Source organism: Daphnia magna, unplaced genomic scaffold (genome assembly GCF_020631705.1).
Source record: "Daphnia magna isolate NIES unplaced genomic scaffold, ASM2063170v1.1 Dm_contigs218, whole genome shotgun sequence".
Taxonomy (NCBI): domain Eukaryota; kingdom Metazoa; phylum Arthropoda; class Branchiopoda; order Diplostraca; family Daphniidae; genus Daphnia; species Daphnia magna.
Genome location: NW_025533185.1, coordinates 101,346 through 107,345, shown reverse-complemented (window position 1 = coordinate 107,345; position 6,000 = coordinate 101,346). Strand labels below are relative to the sequence as shown.

Below are 6,000 nucleotides of genomic sequence, written 5' to 3'. Positions count from 1 at the left end.
CATTGCTGAGCCGGAAGAGAGTGACCTGAATGTGATTCGCATCTTGGCAGTAAAAACAGAAGATGAGAACCATCCCGTAGATCAGTGCGTAAAAAACTGTTCGAGTTTGCTTAGAATTCAGAGAGTTCTAGCCTGGTGTTTAAGATTCGTGAGAAATACACAATCCAGAAAACGTGGGGACAAACTGACAGTCGGAGAGTTAACGGTGTTAGAAATTTCAACCTCGTTAGTGATTTGCGTCAAACGTGCTCAAGCGTTAGCTTTCAAGGAAGAAATCTATGCCTTGAGAAAAAACCTGGAACTACCAATGACGTCTGAACTTCGTCCTTTCAAGCCATTTTTTGACGACGGGTAGGCGGACGTATCCATCACGCCCCGGTAGACTACTCAGCAAAACATCCCATGCTGCTACCAGGAGATCAGTTGTTGACTCAACGGATAGTGTGTGATCATCACGTGAAAAATTTGCATGTGAAAGCTGAGACGTTATTAGCAAGTATACGTTCACGTTACTGATACTTTCTGGGCGGAAAGTCATCAAATCAGTCGTGAATAATTGCTGGCCTTGTAAACGCCGATCGGCGAAGCCAATGCCGCCCCTTATGGCATCGCTTCCAGTACATCGACTTACCCCGTATCACCTTGCCTTTGCCTTCACGGGGATCGATTACTTCGGTCCTCTTACTGTACGTGTTGGTGGAAGAGGTGTAAGGCACGAAAAGCGATGGATCAGTCTTTTCACGTGTCTAACAACCAAGGCTGTTCATTTAGAAACTTCAGATCGACTCAGTCTGGAAGAATTCTTGCTTTGCTTCACCCGGTTCGTCAGTATACGTGGAAAAATGGAGGTAATTTACAGCGACAACGGAACAAACCTTGTTGCAGCCGAGCAAGAACTTCGCCAGGCTCTGGAAGAACTCGTCGAAAGACGCAACGAACGACACACCATAATGTCCTGTCAGCAGATAAAATGGCATTTTTCTCCTCCGGATGGGCCCCATTTCGGGGGAGTATGGGAAAGACTGGTTCAATCGTGCAAACGTGGATGAAAATCAGTATTGGGACTCGCCTCGGCACTGATCGTGTCTTAAGAACCGTCGTTGCCGAGGTAGCAGTGGCCTTGCTCAATTCAAGACCACTGACTCATCTCAGCATGGATCCTGACGATCCTGATCCCCTCACACCGAATCACTTTCTACACGGTGGGGCACGTCCTTATACACCGCTTAAGTTATCAGATGAAGAAAACGTGGACGTAACCGCAAAGCAATTTCTGCAAAACCAGGCCATCATTCAACATTTTTGGAATTGATGGCTACGTGAATACGTTCCTCATTTGACTGAAAGAAGAAAGTGGGCAGAAAATCGGCCAAATGTTACTGTGGGGGATATAGTGCTTGTTATTGAACCAAATACCTTACGTGGGCAGTGGCCATTAGGCAAAGTGATAGAAACAATGCCCAGTGCCACCGACAATGTCGTTAGAGTGGTTAAAGTGAAGCTTGTTCACCACAAAAACCCGTTTATACGCCCTGTGACAAAGCTCTGTGTTTTAGCTACGGCCAAAGAGCAAGGGATAAACGTTAAAATGGATTGTACTGATGATTAAATAGTGTAAAACTCACTTACTTGTAGAGAAACGTTAATTTTATACATGTTAGAAACGATTGTGTAGGTAAAACAGCTGTTCGAGTTGATAAAGGTAGTGTGGAAACTTTCGTCGCCACCTATATTGAACTTCATACAATATTGCGTACATCGTCCGCCAGGTTGTGTAATTTCCGTTAATCACTGCTAAATTGCGCAGATACCGTTTAGGGCTCACAAGGCTAGCATACGATCAGCATTACAGTTTCCACGAACCACGCGACTCACACGAGAGGTTTCACTTCATCTGAAAAGTGCTTCCGTTTTTCTAAAATGGCCGAGTGTCCCCCCTTATCTGTGCCATCAGTAAAGGCTTCTCTTAAAGAATCCAGTGACATGGAAAGTGAGTGCACGAAAAACCTTCGTGACAAACAACATTTGCTAGTGATGGCAAGGGAAGAGGCCGTAAAACAAGTGTACCGCCATCAGAAGATGATAGTGAGTCTTGACGAAGAAATCGATAACGTGGGTCGAGATCTCGTCAACGTACACGTACACTATTCGAATGAAAGACAAACCTTATTGCATAAGTTTGTGGGGTCTCTCTTATGTGAAAAGAAAAAAAATGAAAATGGAATTCCCGTCGCACAGCCTACCAACATGGATTTACCACCGATCGTGGTACCCAGGTTCACCCCATCGGTGAAGTGTTTCCTGTCTCACGATTTTGGTAAATTTGGATCATCCAGTTGCGGTATTTTTGCATCGGAATGTAGAGAATTCATGGGTCTCTCAAATGCAGAGCGGCTGAAGGTGTTACGGCTGTTTTCTGCCGGTGGCGGTAGCCGGCCATTCCAAGTTAAGAGACTGCAAGCATCTCCGGTGTTGTGTGATTTGCAACTCATGGAAACATCACCAGCTGCTGTGCGGCCCACATGAGACTTACCGAGAGTTGCTGCCCCAGTAAGACACGTGAACGTTGGCGCGGCGGCCGGAAGAAGATTCCCTCCCTTTTTATTTTTTCTATTTTTCGTGGTCGTTTTTTCTTTTTTTTTTCCTTACCTTTAGACAGGTGGGCCCACTGTCACCTACGGTGCTGCCCTCATGGGGCCGGGCTGTGGGAGGCAAGGGTCTTCTAAGTCGTCGTCGGGTGTTCTCGATTTGTTTTTGGCAGTCTTGTCTTTTTTGTAACCAAGTTACCTCGTCAGTCCATTCAATTTTTACGTTTTGATTTTCCCTGCTCCGTCTTAAAGAAAGTTCGTCCTTACGTTTGTCCTCTAAGTTTTGTCCCCCGGTTTTTTTTTCTATTTTTCGTGGTCGTTTTTTCTTTTTTTTTCTTTACCTTTAGACAGGTGGGCCCACTGTCACCTACGGTGCTGCCCTCATGGGGCCGGGCTGTGGGAGGCAAGGGTCTTCTAAGTCGTCGTCGGGTGTTCTCGATTTGTTTTTGGCAGTCTTGTCTTTTTTGTAACCAAGTTACCTCGTCAGTCCATTCAATTTTTACGTTTTGATTTTCCCTGCTCCGTCTTAAAGAAAGTTCGTCCTTACGTTTGTCCTCTAAGTTTTGTCCCCCCGTTTTTCTCACAGAAATACAGTGTGCTTAAATTCCCCCCAAGTAAATTCTCTTATCTTTCTCTGCAACGCGCCTGCAAGCACGTCAGGTGCGTTACAGTTTCCTCATTTTGCGTGACATGAACACCCTTATTTTGGACCAAGATAAAAAAATTTTGAAAATTGGTCGGCTTCTTCATTTTTCGAGACATGGATACCGTGATTTTGGATCAAGGTAATGTAAGACTTATATGAAAATATGTGGGTTTCATAATTTGTCGTCGCAAGATCAAAGAAACTACGTGATGTTAATGTATTAAATAACATATGCATTTATTACATAGCCCGGTTAGCTCAGTTGGTAGAGCGTGGGACTCTTATTTTTGAGGTCAAGGGTTCAAGTCCCTCATCGGGCGTAATTTGAATAGTTTTCTTTCCAGCGAGTTCTCAATATCGGTGTTTTCGTTAAATTTGTATGTTATTGAAATCATCCGCTAACGCATTAGGGCTCAAGACCTCAACGTGGTGGAAGTAACCAGACGAGGTGACCGAGTGGTTAAGGTGATGGACTGCTAATCCATTGTGCATTGCACGCGTGGGTTCGAATCCCATCTTCGTCGGGAAACTTAAACTAGAGGTCAATTTCAATGCCAAAGATGTTTGTCATAGTAAAATGTACATCCTTCAGATAACATTGATTGCTGCATTAAATTAAGAAAGCATCATTTGTTATAAGTAATTTTATGGTGTTTGATCATACGTTAGCAGTGGTTCTATGGTGGAACAAGCAATTCAAACTCCGACTCTGACAATCTGAGTTCAAATCTCGGTAGAACCTGTATTATCGTACTGTGGGATTTCTTGTTTTACATGCAGCATTTAGAAACCAACCAGCTCTTACAGAGATTGACTTATACTGGGAAAATCTTAGTTAGTTTACCTAATACTTCACCGAGTGAGGTTCGAACTCACGACCACGAAATTATGAGACTGGCGCGCTGCCTACTGCGCTATCGAAGTATGTTTGTATAATCAACACATTCGATGGATAAACAATCCTATGATACCGTGAACTCTTTACTACCTAAATGAATAAACAACTTAATTTGTCAGCAAGCGCAACTAAAATCTGGTGATCTGTACCAAGAGTAGAAACTCCCATAGTTCATGTGAAATAAATAAATGAATAATATTATTTCAGTATTTGATGTCCAATTGTTTTGTTAACACGGCTTAAACGCTGTGCGTGTTCCCTGAACGAAACCTGTTAGGTAGGTGGTGTTCTGCCGTGTTAGGCCATCTTGTGAAGGACTCAGAAACCAAGCCACTAGTGCACTTGACATTCGACCGGTAGAATGGCAAACGGTGTTTTCATCTTTGCTGGTTTGCTACGATGTCCGTTATTTTTAATCAAAGCAATGAAGATTTTTTTTTTTAGCTCGACCAAAACCTTCGTAGTGTCTAGACGTAAAAAGTGTTCTCCCTGAAGGAATTAGCAAGTAAAATCAATCGTTGGTACCCGTCCTCCTTTGTTGCCGGAAAAGGCGCGCTCAGCAAGCGACAAGGTACCCAAATAGTCGTAAAATCCGCCCCCCAAGACAAAGAAATATGGCCCAAAATCCCACTCCCCCCACGAAAAGACAACGGCACCCAGAACTGCGAGTAACAAACGTAAATATGAAATTCAATAATGGCGGACACAGCTTTAAAAACATCTCCATAATGGAACGAGAAACCCTTCGCCAAACTATCTTTGAAGCAGCCGGGAACCCCAGAGATGCGTTAGTCTTAAGAGGCGGAGACCTATCGGTATCTCCGTACGACCAAGCCTAACAAACCAGACTTTTAAATCTACAAAACCTATCAGGCCGCCCCGTAACTTGCTCGCTCCCTAATAGCTCTTTAATGAACAAAAATGGAGTGATATTCGGCGTTCCAGTAGGTGATAAGGAAGAGGAAATCCTAGAGGCCCTAAAAGATCAGGGGGTCATTAAGGTGAAAAGTCTACCAATAAGGAACAAACCGGAAATGCAGTCGGAAACAGTAGTCTTCACGTTCATCGCCACTATCCCAGACAGAGTCACACTACCATTCATGAGCTTTAGAGTTCAAATGTCAATCGCGAATCTATACCACTGCCATAAATGTGGAAGACTAGGTCACACAACTGCAAGCTGCAATGCTAACCTAGAATCGTGCAAGAAGTGCAGCAAACCACACCCACAAAACCAGGACTGCTCAACACACTGTATAAACTGCAACAACGACTCACATGAAACAAGCGACAATGAATGTCCGTCATACAGAGAGATGAAAAGAATAATCAAGATGGCATACCTAGAAGGCATCCCAATAGAAGAAGCCAGAGCCAGGCAAGTAAACAGGACGTATGGGCCAGCTAGAAAAACAATGGCCGTTTCGCCAACTCAAGACTCAGTAAACTCCAGCCAATAACTAGAAATGGTACAACTAAAGGAGCAACTAAAAGCCCTGTAGGAAGAAATAAAAGTCATGACAGAAAAGACCTTTCCTAGAATAAATGACAAAATAAATGACCTTGCAGGGGACTTGGCAGCAACAAATGAAAAAATCGACAACTTTGACACGAGGTTCGACATGTCGAAAAACAACAAGTAGGGGTGACTAACAAACAAACGGCTGGCTTCGACAAATTGGAAGGAATCCTAACCAGCCTAATCACAAGCAGCGGACAACAAATAAATACACAATATAGACCTCCGCACCATTCCCAGCAGTTGAGAACGGCCAATGCGCTAGGGATAGGGGGTTCACCTTGGCTACCCCATAGGTCAACCAGCCCCATTTTCAACTTTAATTGAGACAAAATGGAACTAAATTCGC

At 43.8% G+C, this 6,000-nt stretch overlaps 1 non-coding gene across 1 annotated transcript; it reads left to right on the top strand.

Moving 5' to 3' along the window:
- Window positions 1-3,676: 3,676 nt before the first annotated feature.
- On the top strand, window positions 3,677-3,758 carry Trnas-gcu. Its single transcript has one exon. It is a non-coding gene; the product is annotated as a tRNA-Ser (tRNA).
- The last annotated feature ends 2,242 nt before the right edge of the window (window positions 3,759-6,000 follow it).